The sequence below is a fragment of the Plectropomus leopardus genome, chromosome 13 (assembly GCF_026936395.1).
Source record: "Plectropomus leopardus strain MGB_pleo_1.0 chromosome 13, ASM2693639v1, whole genome shotgun sequence".
Taxonomy (NCBI): Eukaryota; Metazoa; Chordata; class Actinopteri; order Perciformes; family Serranidae; genus Plectropomus; species Plectropomus leopardus.
The window spans coordinates 16,260,315-16,277,135 of record NC_142188.1 but is presented as its reverse complement, the minus strand read 5'-3'; positions in this window follow the sequence as shown (position 1 = coordinate 16,277,135).

Genomic DNA, 16,821 nt, shown 5'->3' with positions numbered 1-16,821 from the left:
GCATCTCTACAAGCTATTCTATGTCGTTTTCAGCCATTTTTGGGAGCGGTATATTTTGACTTTTTCAACATACTATACTATTGCCTTCTTGGCCATTTTTTTGACATGCTAAGTTTTGAGTTTTTGTCCTATTTTGACCTTTATTCCCACTTTGTATGTGATGACGCATCTCTACAAGCTATTCTATGTCGTTTTCAGCCATTTTTGGGAGCGGTCAATTTTTGACTTTTTTCGACATGCTATACTATTGCCTTCTTGGCCATTTTTTTGACATGCTAAGTTTTGAGTTTTTTGGCCTATTTTGACCTTTATTCCCACTTTGTATATGATGACGCATCTCTGCAAGCTATTCTATGTCGTTTTCAGCCATTTTTGGGAGCGGTCAATTTTTGACTTTTTTCGACATACTATACTATTGCCTTCTTGGTCATTTTTTTTTGACATGCTAAGTTTTGAGTTTTTTGGCCTATTTTGACCTTTATTCCCACTTTGTATATGATGACGCATCTCTACAAGCTATTCTATGTCGTTTTCAGCCATTTTTGGGAGCGGTATATTTTTGACTTTTTTCGACATACTATACTATTGCCTTCTTGGCCATTTTTTTTGACATGCTAAGTTTTGAGTTTTTTGGCCTATTTTGACCTTTATTCCCACTTTGTATATAATGACGCATCTCTACAAGCTATTCTATGTCGTTTTCAGCCATTTTTGGGAGCGGCCAATTTTTGACTTTTTTCGACATACTATACTATTGCCTTCTTGGCCATTTTTTTGACATGCTAAGTTTTGAGTTTTTTGGCCTATTTTGACCTTTATTTCCACTTTGTATATGATGATGCATCTCTACAAGTTATTCTATGTCGTTTTCAGCCATTTTGGGAGCGGTCAATTTTTGACTTTTTTCGACATACTATACTATTGCCTTCTTGGCCATTTTTTTTGACATGCTAAGTTTTGAGTTTTTTGGGCTATTTTGACCTTTACTCCCACTTTGTATATGATGACGCATCTCTACAAGCTATTCTATGTCATTTTCAGCCATTTTTGGGAGCGGTATAGTTTTGACTTTTTTCGACATACTATACTATTGCCTTCTTGGCCATTTTTTTTTGACATGCTACGTTTTGAGTTTTTTGGCGTATTTTAACCCTTATTCCCACTTTGTATATCATGACGCATCTCTACAATCTATTCTATGTCGTTTTCAGCCATTTTTGGGAGCGGTCAATTTTTGACTTTTTTCGACATACTATACTATTGCCTTCTTGGCCATTTTTTTTGACATGCTAAGTTTTGAGGTTTTTGGCCTTTTTTGACCTTTATTCCCACTTTGTATATAATGACGCATCTCTACAAGCTATTCTATGTCGTTTTCAGCTATTTTTGGGAGCGGCCAATTTTTGACTTTTTTCGACATACTATACTATTGCCTTCTTGGCCATTTTTTTTGACATGCTAAGTTTTGAGTTTTTTGGCCTATTTTGACCTTTATTCCCACTTTGTATATGATGACGCATCTCTACAAGCTATTCTATGTCGTTTTCAGCCATTTTTGGGAGCGGCCAATTTTTGACTTTTTTCGACATACTATACTATTGCCTTCTTGGCCATTTTTTTTGACATGCTAAGTTTTGAATTTTTGGCCTATTTTGACCTTTATTCCCACTTTGTATGTAATGAAACATCTCTACAAGCAATTCTATGTCGTTTTCAGCCATTTTTGGGAGCGGCCAATTTTTGACTTTTTTCGGCATACTATACTATTGCCTTGTTGGCCATTTTTTTGACATGCTAAGTTTTGAGGTTTTTGGTATTATTTGACCTTTATTCCCAGTGTGGATACTATGAAGCATCTCTACAAGCTATTCTATGTCGTTTTCAGCCATTTTTGGGAGCGGCCAATTTTTGACTTTTTTCGACATACTATACTATTGCCTTCTTGGCCATTTTTTTTTGACATGCTAAGTTTTGAGGTTTTTGGTATTCTTTGACCTTTATTCCAAGTGTAGATACTATGAAGCATCTCTACAAGCTATTCTATGTTGTTTTCAGTCATTTTTCGGAGCGGTCAATTTTTGACTTTTTTCGACATACTATACTATTGCCTTCTTGGCCATTTTTTTTGACATGCTACGTTTTGAGTTTTTTGGCCTATTTTGACCTTTATTCCCACTTTGTATATAATGACGCATCTCTACAAGCTATTCTATGTCGTTTTCAGCCATTTTTGGGAGCGGCCAATTTTTGACTTTTTTCGACATACTATACTATTGCCTTCTTGGCCATTTTTTTTGACATGCTAAGTTTTGAGTTTTTTGGCCTATTTTGACCTTTATTCCCACTTTGTATATGATGACGCATCTCTACAAGCTATTCTATGTCGTTTTCAGCCATTTTTGGGAGCGGTCAATTTTTGACTTTTTTCGACATACTATACTATTGCCTTCTTGGCCATTTTTTTTTGACATGCTACGTTTTGAGTTTTTTGGCCTATTTTGACCTTTATTCCCACTTTGTATATAATGACGCATCTCCACAAGCTATTCTATGTCATTTTCAGCCATTTTTGGGAGCGGTATATTTTTGACTTTTTTCGACATACTATACTATTGCCTTCTTGGCCATTTTTTTTTGACATGCTACGTTTTGAGTTTTTTGGCGTATTTTAACCCTTATTCCCACTTTGTATATCATGACGCATCTCTACAAGCTATTCTATGTCGTTTTCAGCTATTTTTGGGAGCGGCCAATTTTTGACTTTTTTCGACATACTATACTATTGCCTTCTTGGCCATTTTTTTTGACATGCTAAGTTTTGAGTTTTTTGGCCTATTTTGACCTTTATTCCCACTTTGTATATGATGACGGATCTCTACAAGCTATTCTATGTCGTTTTCAGCCATTTTTTGGAGCGGCCAATTTTTGACTTTTTTCGACATACTATACTATTGCCTTCTTGGCCATTTTTTTTGACATGCTAAGTTTTGAATTTTTGGCCTATTTTGACCTTTATTCCCACTTTGTATGTAATGAAACATCTCTACAAGCAATTCTATGTCGTTTTCAGCCATTTTTGGGAGCGGCCAATTTTTGACTTTTTTCGGCATACTATACTATTGCCTTGTTGGCCATTTTTTTGACATGCTAAGTTTTGAGGTTTTTGGTATTATTTGACCTTTATTCCCAGTGTGGATACTATGAAGCATCTCTACAAGCTATTCTATGTCGTTTTCAGCCATTTTTGGGAGCGGCCAATTTTTGACTTTTTTCGACATACTATACTATTGCCTTCTTGGCCATTTTTTTTTGACATGCTAAGTTTTGAGGTTTTTGGTATTCTTTGACCTTTATTCCAAGTGTAGATACTATGAAGCATCTCTACAAGCTATTCTATGTTGTTTTCAGTCATTTTTCGGAGCGGTCAATTTTTGACTTTTTTCGACATACTATACTATTGCCTTCTTGGCCATTTTTTTTGACATGCTACGTTTTGAGTTTTTTGGCCTATTTTGACCTTTATTCCCACTTTGTATATAATGACGCATCTCTACAAGCTATTCTATGTCGTTTTCAGCCATTTTTGGGAGCGGCCAATTTTTGACTTTTTTCGACATACTATACTATTGCCTTCTTGGCCATTTTTTTTGACATGCTAAGTTTTGAGTTTTTTGGCCTATTTTGACCTTTATTCCCACTTTGTATATGATGACGCATCTCTACAAGCTATTCTATGTCGTTTTCAGCCATTTTTGGGAGCGGTCAATTTTTGACTTTTTTCGACATACTATACTATTGCCTTCTTGGCCATTTTTTTTGACATGCTAAGTTTTGAGTTTTTTGGCCTATTTTGACCTTTATTCCCACTTTGTATATGATGACGCATCTCTACAAGCTATTCTATGTCATTTTCAGCCATTTTTGGGAGCGGTATATTTTTGACTTTTTTCGACATACTATACTATTGCCTTCTTGGCCATTTTTTTTTGACATGCTAAGTTTTGAGTTTTTTGGCGTATTTTAACCTTTATTCCCACTTTGTATATAATGACGCATCTCTACAATCTATTCTATGTCGTTTTCAGCCATTTTTGGGAGCGGTCAATTTTTGACTTTTTTCGACATACTATACTATTGCCTTCTTGGCCATTTTTTTTGACATGCTAAGTTTTGAGGTTTTTGGCCTTTTTTGACCTTTATTCCCACTTTGTATATAATGACGCATCTCTACAAGCTATTCTATGTCGTTTTCAGCTATTTTTGGGAGCGGCCAATTTTTGACTTTTTTCGACATACTATACTATTGCCTTCTTGGCCATTTTTTTTGACATGCTACGTTTTGAGTTTTTTGGCCTATTTTGACCTTTGTTCCCACTTTGTATATAATGACGCATCTCTATAAGGTATTCTATGTCGTTTTCAGCCATTTTTGGGAGCGGCCAATTTTTGACTTTTTTCGACATACTATACTATTGCCTTCTTGGCCATTTTTTTTGACATGCTAAGTTTTGAGTTTTTTGGCATTTTTTGAACTTTATTCCCAGTGTGAATACTATGAAGCATCTCTACAAGCTATTCTATGTCCTTTTTCAGCCATTTTTGGGAGCGGCCAATTTTTGACTTTTTTCGACATACTATACTATTGCCTTCTTGGCCATTTTTTTTGACATGCTAAGTTTTGAGTTTTTTGGCCTTTTTTGACCTTTATTCCCACTTTGTATATGATGACGCATCTCTACAAGCTATTCTATGTCGTTTTCAGCCATTTTTGGGAGCGGTCAATTTTTGACTTTTTTCGACATACTATACTATTGCCTTCTTGGCCATTTTTTTGGACATGCTAAGTTTTGAGTTTTTTGGCCTATTTTGACCTTTATTCCCACTTTGTATATGATGACGCATCTCTACAAGCTATTCTATGTCATTTTCAGCCATTTTTGGAAGCGGCCAATTTTTGACTTTTTTCGACATACTATACTATTGCCTTCTTGGCCATTTTTTTTTGACATGCTACGTTTTGAGTTTTTTGGCCTATTTTGACCTTTATTCCCACTTTGTATATAATGACGCATCTCCACAAGCTATTCTATGTCATTTTCAGCCATTTTTGGGAGCGGTATATTTTTGACTTTTTCCGACATACTATACTATTGCCTTCTTGGCCATTTTTTTTTGACATGCTAAGTTTTGAGTTTTTTGGCCTATTTTGACCTTTATTCCCACTTTGTATATGATGACGCATCTCTACAAGCTATTCTATGTCGTTTTCAGCCATTTTTGGGAGCGGTCAATTTTTGACTTTTTTCGACATGCTATACTATTGCCTTCTTGGCCATTTTTTTGGACATGCTAAGTTTTGAGTTTTTTGGCCTATTTTGACCTTTATTCCCACTTTGTATATGATGACGCATCTCTACAAGCTATTCTATGTCATTTTCAGCCATTTTTGGAAGCGGCCAATTTTTGACTTTTTTCGACATACTATACTATTGCCTTCTTGGCCATTTTTTTTTGACATGCTACGTTTTGAGTTTTTTGGCCTATTTTGACCTTTATTCCCACTTTGTATATAATGACGCATCTCCACAAGCTATTCTATGTCATTTTCAGCCATTTTTGGGAGCGGTATATTTTTGACTTTTTCCGACATACTATACTATTGCCTTCTTGGCCATTTTTTTTTGACATGCTAAGTTTTGAGTTTTTTGGCCTATTTTGACCTTTATTCCCACTTTGTATATGATGACGCATCTCTACAAGCTATTCTATGTCGTTTTCAGCCATTTTTGGGAGCGGTCAATTTTTGACTTTTTTCGACATGCTATACTATTGCCTTCTTGGCCATTTTTTTTGACATGCTAAGTTTTGAGTTTTTTGGCCTATTTTGACCTTTATTCCCACTTTGTATATGATGACGCATCTCTACAAGCTATTCTATGTCATTTTCAGCCATTTTTGGGAGCGGTAAATTTTTGACTTTTTTCGACATACTATACGATTACCTTCTTGGCCATTTTTTTTTGACATGCTACGTTTTGAGTTTTTTGGCGTATTTTAACCCTTATTCCCACTTTGTATATAATGACGCATCTCTACAAGCTATTCTATGTCGTTTTCAGCCATTTTTGGGAGCGGTATATTTTTGACTTTTTTCGACATACTATACTATTGCCTTCTTGGCCATTTTTTTTGACATGCTAAGTTTTGAGTTTTTTGGCCTATTTTGACCTTTATTCCCACTTTGTATATGATGACGCATCTCTACAAGCTATTCTATGTCGTTTTCAGCAATTTTTGGGAGCGGTCAATTTTGACTTTTTCTACATACTTTACTATTGCCTTCTTGGCCATTTTTTTTGACATGCTAAGTTTTGAGTTTTTTGGCCTATTTTGACCTTTATTCCCACTTTGTATATGATGACGCATCTCTACAAGCTATTCTATGTCGTTTTCAGCCATTTTTGGGAGCGGCCAATTTTTGACTTTTTTCGACATACTATACTATTGCCTTCTTGGTCATTTTTTTTTGACATGCTAAGTTTTGAGTTTTTTGGCCTTTTTTGACCTTTATTCCCACTTTGTATATAATGACGCACCTCTACAAGCTATTCTATGTGGTTTTCAGCCATTTTTGGGAGCGGACAATTTTTGACTTTTTTCGACATACTATACTATTGCCTTCTTGGCCATTTTTTTTGACATGCTACGTTTTGAGTTTTTTGGCCTATTTTGACCTTTATTCCCACTTTGTATATAATGACGCATCTCTACAAGCTATTCTATGTCGTTTTCAGCCATTTTTGGGAGCGGCCAATTTTTGACTTTTTTCGACATACTATACTATTGCCTTCTTGGCCATTTTTTTTGACATGCTAAGTTTTGAGTTTTTTGGCCTATTTTGACCTTTATTCCCACTTTGTATATGATGACGCATCTCTACAAGCTATTCTATGTCGTTTTCAGCCATTTTGGGAGCGGTCAATTTTGACTTTTTCGACTTACTTTACTTTTGCCTTTTTGGCCATTTTTTTTTGACATGCTAAGTTTTGAGTTTTTTGGCCTATTTTGACCTTTATTCCCACTTTGTATATGATGACGCATCTCTACAAGCTATTCTATGTCATTTTCAGCCATTTTTGGGAGCGGTATAGTTTTGACTTTTTTCGACATACTATACTATTGCCTTCTTGGCCATTTTTTTTTGACATGCTAAGTTTTGAGTTTTTTGGCCTATTTTGACCTTTATTCCCACTTTGTATATGATGACGCATCTCTACAAGCTATTCTATGTCGTTTTCAGCCATTTTTGGGAGCGGCCAATTTTTGACTTTTTTCGACATACTATACTATTGCCTTCTTGGTCATTTTTTTTGACATGCTAAGTTTTGAGTTTTTGGCCTTTTTGACCTTTATTCCCACTTTGTATATAATGGCCTTTTACCTCTACAAGCTATTCTATGTGGTTTTCAGCCATTTTTGGAGGCGGACAATTTTTGACTTTTTTCGACATACTATACTATTGCCTTCTTGGCCATTTTTTTTGACATGCTACGTTTTGAGTTTTTTGGCCTATTTTGACCTTTATTCCCACTTTGTATATAATGACGCATCTCTACAAGCTATTCTATGTCGTTTTCAGCCATTTTTGGGAGCGGCCAATTTTTGACTTTTTTCGACATACTATACTATTGCCTTCTTGGCCATTTTTTTTGACATGCTAAGTTTTGAGTTTTTTGGCCTATTTTGACCTTTATTCCCACTTTGTATATGATGACGCATCTCTACAAGCTATTCTATGTCGTTTTCAGCCATTTTTGGGAGCGGTCAATTTTTGACTTTTTTCGACATACTATACTATTGCCTTCTTGGTCATTTTTTTTGACATGCTAAGTTTTGAGTTTTTTGGCCTATTTTGACCTTTATTCCCACTTTGTATATGATGACGCATCTCTACAAGCTATTCTATGTCATTTTCAGCCATTTTTGGGAGCGGTATAGTTTTGACTTTTTTCGACATACTATACTATTGCCTTCTTGGCCATTTTTTTTTTACATGCTAAGTTTTGAGTTTTTTGGCGTATTTTAACCCTTATTCCCACTTTGTATATAATGACGCATCTCTACAATCTATTCTATGTCGTTTTCAGCCATTTTTGGGAGCGGTCAATTTTTGACTTTTTTCGACATACTATACTATTGCCTTCTTGGCCATTTTTTTTGACATGCTAAGTTTTGAGGTTTTTGGCCTTTTTTGACCTTTATTCACAGTGTGGATACTATGAAGCATCTCTACAAGCTATTCTATGTCGTTTTCAGCCATTTTTGGGAGCGGCCAATTTTTGACTTTTTTCGACATACTATACTATTGCCTTCTTGGCCATTTTTTTTTGACATGCTAAGTTTTGAGGTTTTTGGTATTCTTTGACCTTTATTCCAAGTGTAGATACTATGAAGCATCTCTACAAGCTATTCTATGTTGTTTTCAGTCATTTTTCGGAGCGGTCAATTTTTGACTTTTTTCGACATACTATACTATTGCCTTCTTGGCCATTTTTTTTGACATGCTACGTTTTGAGTTTTTTGGCCTATTTTGACCTTTATTCCCACTTTGTATATAATGACGCATCTCTACAAGCTATTCTATGTCGTTTTCAGCCATTTTTGGGAGCGGCCAATTTTTGACTTTTTTCGACATACTATACTATTGCCTTCTTGGCCATTTTTTTTGACATGCTAAGTTTTGAGTTTTTTGGCCTATTTTGACCTTTATTCCCACTTTGTATATGATGACGCATCTCTACAAGCTATTCTATGTCGTTTTCAGCCATTTTTGGGAGCGGTCAATTTTTGACTTTTTTCGACATACTATACTATTGCCTTTTTGGCCATTTTTTTTGACATGCTAAGTTTTGAGTTTTTTGGCCTATTTTGACCTTTATTCCCACTTTGTATATGATGACGCATCTCTACAAGCTATTCTATGTCATTTTCAGCCATTTTTGGGAGCGGTATATTTTTGACTTTTTTCGACATACTATACTATTGCCTTCTTGGCCATTTTTTTTGACATGCTAAGTTTTGAGGTTTTTGGCCTTTTTTGACCTTTATTCCCACTTTGTATATAATGACGCATCTCTACAAGCTATTCTATGTCGTTTTCAGCTATTTTTGGGAGCGGCCAATTTTTGACTTTTTTCGACATACTATACTATTGCCTTCTTGGCCATTTTTTTTGACATGCTACGTTTTGAGTTTTTTGGCCTATTTTGACCTTTATTCCCACTTTGTATATAATGACGCATCTCTATAAGGTATTCTATGTCGTTTTCAGCCATTTTTGGGAGCGGCCAATTTTTGACTTTTTTCGACATACTATACTATTGCCTTCTTGGCCATTTTTTTTTGACATGCTAAGTTTTGAGTTTTTTGGCATTTTTTGAACTTTATTCCCAGTGTGAATACTATGAAGCATCTCTACAAGCTATTCTATGTCCTTTTTCAGCCATTTTTGGGAGCGGCCAATTTTTGACTTTTTTCGACATACTATACTATTGCCTTCTTGGCCATTTTTTTTGACATGCTAAGTTTTGAGTTTTTTGGCCTTTTTTGACCTTTATTCCCACTTTGTATATGATGACGCATCTCTACAAGCTATTCTATGTCGTTTTCAGCCATTTTGGGGGCGGTCAATTTTTGACTTTTTTCGACATACTATACTATTGCCTTCTTGGCCATTTTTTTTTGACATGCTACGTTTTGAGTTTTTTGGCCTATTTTGACCTTTATTCCCACTTTGTATATAATGACGCATCTCCACAAGCTATTCTATGTCATTTTCAGCCATTTTTGGGAGCGGCCAATTTTTTTGACTTTTCGACATACTTTACTATTGCCTTCTTTGCCATTTTTTTTTGACATGCTAAGTTTTGAGTTTTTTGGCCTATTTTGACCTTTATTCCCACTTTGTATATGATGACGCATCTCTACAAGCTATTCTATGTCGTTTTCAGCCATTTTTGGGAGCGGTCAATTTTTGACTTTTTTCGACATGCTATACTATTGCCTTCTTGGCCATTTTTTTTTGACATGCTAAGTTTTGAGTTTTTTGGCCTATTTTGACCTTTATTCCCACTTTGTATATGATGACGCATCTCTACAAGCTATTCTATGTCGTTTTCAGCCATTTTTGGGAGCGGCCAATTTTTGACTTTTTTCGACATACTATACTATTGCCTTCTTGGTCATTTTTTTTTGACATGCTAAGTTTTGAGTTTTTTGGCCTTTTTTGACCTTTATTCCCACTTTGTATATAATGACGCACCTCTACAAGCTATTCTATGTGGTTTTCAGCCATTTTTGGGAGCGGTCAATTTTTGACTTTTTCGACATACTATACTATTGCCTTCTTGGCCATTTTTTTTGACATGCTACGTTTTGAGTTTTTTGGCCTATTTTGACCTTTATTCCCACTTTGTATATAATGACGCATCTCTACAAGCTATTCTATGTCGTTTTCAGCCATTTTTGGGAGCTGCCAATTTTTGACTTTTTTCGACATACTATACTATTGCCTTCTTGGCCATTTTTTTTGACATGCTAAGTTTTGAGTTTTTTGGCCTATTTTGACCTTTATTCCCACTTTGTATATGATGACGCATCTCTACAAGCTATTCTATGTCGTTTTCAGCCATTTTTGGGAGCGGTCAATTTTTGACTTTTTTCGACATACTATACTATTGCCTTCTTGGTCATTTTTTTTGACATGCTAAGTTTTGAGTTTTTTGGCCTATTTTGACCTTTATTCCCACTTTGTATATGATGACGCATCTCTACAAGCTATTCTATGTCATTTTCAGCCATTTTTGGGAGCGGTATAGTTTTGACTTTTTTCGACATACTATACTATTGCCTTCTTGGCCATTTTTTTTTTACATGCTAAGTTTTGAGTTTTTTGGCGTATTTTAACCCTTATTCCCACTTTGTATATAATGACGCATCTCTACAATCTATTCTATGTCGTTTTCAGCCATTTTTGGGAGCGGTCAATTTTTGACTTTTTTCGACATACTATATATTGCCTTCTTGGCCATTTTTTTTGACATGCTAAGTTTTGAGGTTTTTGGCCTTTTTTGACCTTTATTCCCACTTTGTATATAATGACGCATCTCTACAAGCTATTCTATGTCGTTTTCAGCTATTTTTGGGAGCGCCAATTTTGACTTTTTTCGACATACTATACTATTGTCTTCTTGGCCATTTTTTTGACATGCTAAGTTTTGAGTTTTTTGGCCTATTTTGACCTTTATTCCCACTTTGTATATGATGACGCATCTCTACAAGCTATTCTATGTCGTTTTCAGCTATTTTTGGGAGCGGTCAATTTTTGACTTTTTTCGACATACTATACTATTGCCTTCTTGGCCATTTTTTTTGACATGCTAAGTTTTGAGGTTTTTGGCCTTTTTTGACCTTTATTCACAGTGTGGATACTATAAAGCATCTCTACAAGCTATTCTATGTCGTTTTCAGCCATTTTTGGGAGCGGTCAATTTTTGACTTTTTTCGACATACTATACTATTGCCTTCTTGGCCATTCTTTTTTGACATGCTACGTTTTGAGTTTTTTGGCGTATTTTAACCCTTATTCCCACTTTGTATATAATGACGCATCTCTACAAGCTATTCTATGTCGTTTTCAGCCATTTTTGGAGCCGGTATATTTTTGACTTTTTCGACATACTATACTATTGCCTTCTTGGCCATTTTTTTTTTTGACATGCTAAGTTTTGAGTTTTTGGCCTATTTTGACCTTTATTCCCACTTTGTATATGATGACGCATCTCTACAAGCTATTCTATGTCGTTTTCAGCCATTTTTGGGAGCGGTCAATTTTTGACTTTTTCGACATACTATACTATTGCCTTCTTGGTCATTTTTTTGACATGCTAAGTTTTGAGTTTTGGCCTATTTTGACCTTTATTCCCACTTTGTATATGATGACGCATCTCTACAAGCTATTCTATGTCATTTTCAGCCATTTTTGGGAGCGGTATAGTTTTGACTTTTTTCGACATACTATACTATTGCCTTCTTGGCCATTTTTTTTTTACATGCTAAGTTTTGAGTTTTTTGGCGTATTTTAACCCTTATTCCCACTTTGTATATAATGACGCATCTCTACAATCTATTCTATGTCGTTTTCAGCCATTTTTGGGAGCGGTCAATTTTTGACTTTTTTCGACATACTATATATTGCCTTCTTGGCCATTTTTTTTGACATGCTAAGTTTTGAGGTTTTTGGCCTTTTTTGACCTTTATTCCCACTTTGTATATAATGACGCATCTCTACAAGCTATTCTATGTCGTTTTCAGCTATTTTTGGGAGCGGCCAATTTTTGACTTTTTTCGACATACTATACTATTGCCTTCTTGGCCATTTTTTGACATGCTAAGTTTTGAGTTTTTGGCCTATTTTGACCTTTATTCCCACTTTGTATATGATGACGCATCTCTACAAGCTATTCTATGTCGTTTTCAGCTATTTTTGGAGCGGTCAATTTTTGACTTTTTCGACATACTATACTATTGCCTTCTTGGCCATTTTTTTTGACATGCTAAGTTTTGAGGTTTTTGGCCTTTTTTGACCTTTATTCACAGTGTGGATACTATAAAGCATCTCTACAAGCTATTCTATGTCGTTTTCAGCCATTTTTGGGAGCGGTCAATTTTTGACTTTTTTCGACATACTATACTATTGCCTTCTTGGCCATTCTTTTTTGACATGCTACGTTTTGAGTTTTTTGGCGTATTTTAACCCTTATTCCCACTTTGTATATAATGACGCATCTCTACAAGCTATTCTATGTCGTTTTCAGCCATTTTTGGGAGCGGTATATTTTTGACTTTTTTCGACATACTATACTATTGCCTTCTTGGCCATTTTTTTTGACATGCTAAGTTTTGAGTTTTTTGGCCTATTTTGACCTTTATTCCCACTTTGTATATGATGACGCATCTCTACAAGCTATTCTATGTCGTTTTCAGCCATTTTGGGAGGCGGTCAATTTTTGACTTTTTTCGACATGCTATACTATTGCCTTCTTGGCCATTTTTTTTGACATGCTAAGTTTTGAGTTTTTTGGCCTATTTTGACCTTTATTCCCACTTTGTATATGATGACGCATCTCTACAAGCTATTCTATGTCGTTTTCAGCCATTTTTGGGAGCGGCCAATTTTTGACTTTTTTCGACATACTATACTATTGCCTTCTTGGTCATTTTTTTTTGACATGCTAAGTTTTGAGTTTTTTGGCCTTTTTTGACCTTTATTCCCACTTTGTATATAATGACGCACCTCTACAAGCTATTCTATGTGGTTTTCAGCCATTTTTGGGAGCGGACAATTTTTGACTTTTTTCGACATACTATACTATTGCCTTCTTGGCCATTTTTTTTGACATGCTACGTTTTGAGTTTTTTGGCCTATTTTGACCTTTATTCCCACTTTGTATATAATGACGCATCTCTACAAGCTATTCTATGTCGTTTTCAGCCATTTTGGGGCGGCCAATTTTTGACTTTTTCGACATACTATACTATTGCCTTCTTGGCCATTTTTTGACATGCTAAGTTTTGAGCTTTTTGGCCTATTTTGACCTTTATTCCCACTTTGTATATGATGACGCATCTCTACAAGCTATTCTATGTCGTTTTCAGCCATTTTTGGGAGCGGTCAATTTTTGACTTTTTTCGACATACTATACTATTGCCTTCTTGGCCATTTTTTTTGACATGCTAAGTTTTGAGTTTTTTGGCCTATTTTGACCTTTATTCCCACTTTGTATATGATGACGCATCTCTACAAGCTATTCTATGTCGTTTTCAGCCATTTTTGGGAGCGGCCAATTTTTGACTTTTTTCGACATACTATACTATTGCCTTCTTGGTCATTTTTTTTTGACATGCTAAGTTTTGAGTTTTTTGGCCTTTTTTGACCTTTATTCCCACTTTGTATATAATGACGCACCTCTACAAGCTATTCTATGTGGTTTTCAGCCATTTTTGGGAGCGGACAATTTTTGACTTTTTTCGACATACTATACTATTGCCTTCTTGGCCATTTTTTTTGACATGCTACGTTTTGAGTTTTTTGGCCTATTTTGACCTTTATTCCCACTTTGTATATAATGACGCATCTCTACAAGCTATTCTATGTCGTTTTCAGCCATTTTTGGGAGCGGCCAATTTTTGACTTTTTTCGACATACTATACTATTGCCTTCTTGGCCATTTTTTTTGACATGCTAAGTTTTGAGTTTTTTGGCCTATTTTGACCTTTATTCCCACTTTGTATATGATGACGCATCTCTACAAGCTATTCTATGTCGTTTTCAGCCATTTTTGGGAGCGGTCAATTTTTGACTTTTTTCGACATACTATACTATTGCCTTCTTGGTCATTTTTTTTGACATGCTAAGTTTTGAGTTTTTTGGCCTATTTTGACCTTTATTCCCACTTTGTATATGATGACGCATCTCTACAAGCTATTCTATGTCATTTTCAGCCATTTTTGGGAGCGGTATAGTTTTGACTTTTTTCGACATACTATACTATTGCCTTCTTGGCCATTTTTTTTTTACATGCTAAGTTTTGAGTTTTTTGGCGTATTTTAACCCTTATTCCCACTTTGTATATAATGACGCATCTCTACAATCTATTCTATGTCGTTTTCAGCCATTTTTGGGAGCGGTCAATTTTTGACTTTTTTCGACATACTATATATTGCCTTCTTGGCCATTTTTTTTGACATGCTAAGTTTTGAGGTTTTTGGCCTTTTTTGACCTTTATTCCCACTTTGTATATAATGACGCATCTCTACAAGCTATTCTATGTCGTTTTCAGCTATTTTTGGGAGCGGCCAATTTTTGACTTTTTTCGACATACTATACTATTGCCTTCTTGGCCATTTTTTTGACATGCTAAGTTTTGAGTTTTTTGGCCTATTTTGACCTTTATTCCCACTTTGTATATGATGACGCATCTCTACAAGCTATTCTATGTCGTTTTCAGCTATTTTTGGGAGCGGTCAATTTTTGACTTTTTTCGACATACTATACTATTGCCTTCTTGGCCATTTTTTTTGACATGCTAAGTTTTGAGGTTTTTGGCCTTTTTTGACCTTTATTCACAGTGTGGATACTATAAAGCATCTCTACAAGCTATTCTATGTCGTTTTCAGCCATTTTTGGGAGCGGTCAATTTTTGACTTTTTTCGACATACTATACTATTGCCTTCTTGGCCATTCTTTTTTGACATGCTAAGTTTTGAGGTTTTTGGTATTATTTGACCTTTATTCCCAGTGTGGATACTATGAAGCATCTCTACAAGCTATTCTATGTCGTTTTCAGCCATTTTTCGGACCGGTCAATTTTTGACTTTTTTCGACATACTATACTATTGCCTTCTTGGCCATTTTTTTGGACATGCTAAGTTTTGAGTTTTTTGGCCTATTTTGACCTTTATTCCCACTTTGTGTATAATGACGCATCTCTACAAGCTATTCTATGTCGTTTTCAGCCATTTTTGGGAGCGGTCAATTTTTGACTTTTTTCGACATACTATACTATTGCCTTCTTGGCCATTTTTTTTTGACATGCTAAGTTTTGAGTTTTTTGGCATTTTTTGACCTTTATTCCCAGTGTGAATACTATGAAGCATCTCTACAAGCTATTCTATGTCCTTTTTCAGCCATTTTTGGGAGCGGCCAATTTTTGACTTTTTTCGACATACTATACTATTGCCTTCTTGGCCATTTTTTTTGACATGCTAAGTTTTGAGTTTTTTGGCCTTTTTTGACCTTTATTCCCACTTTGTATATGATGACGCATCTCTACAAGCTATTCTATGTCGTTTTCAGCCATTTTTGGGAGCAGCCCATTTTTGACTTTTTTCGACATACTATACTATTGCCTTCTTGGCCATTTTTTTTGACATGCTATGTTTTGAGTTTTTTGGCCTATTTTGACCTTTATTCCCACTTTGTATATAATGACGCATCTCTACAAGCTGTTCTATGTCGTTTTCAGCCATTTTTGGGAGCGGTCAATTTTTGACTTTTTTCGACATACTATACTATTGCCTTGGCCATTTTTTTTGACATGCTAAGTTTTGAGTTTTTTGGCCTATTTTGACCTTTATTCCCACTTTGTGTATAATGACGCATCTCTACAAGCTATTCTATGTCATTTTCAGCCATTTTTGGGAGCGGTCAATTTTTGACTTTTTTCGACATACTATACTATTGCCTTCTTGGCCATTTTTTTTGACATGCTAAGTTTTGAGTTTTTTGGCCTATTTTGACCTTTATTCCCACTTTGTGTATAATGACGCATCTCTACAAGCTATTCTATGTCGTTTTCAGCCATTTTTGGGAGCGGTCTATTTTTGACTTTTTTCGACATACTATACTATTGCCTTCTTGGCCATTTTTTTTGATATGCTAAGGGGGAGAGAGAGAGGATGACATGCAGCAAAGGGCCGCAAGCTGGAACCGAACTTGGGGCCGCTGCGTCAAGGACAATGCCTTCATATATGCGGCGCCACCCGACGCCGCTGGTATGTGGTCTTTGTTCAACTGCAGGCTTGAATGTGAAAGTGTCACTTTCAGTGCACAAATTCAAACCAGGTGCCGATTTCTCATTGACATCTGTGTCATACTGAGAAACCAACAGCTCCTCCAGTCTGACAATGGATATTCCATTTGCATATATGGTTGAGCAGCTTCTCTGACAATCACCGCTTCCCCTCAAAGGACCATTGATG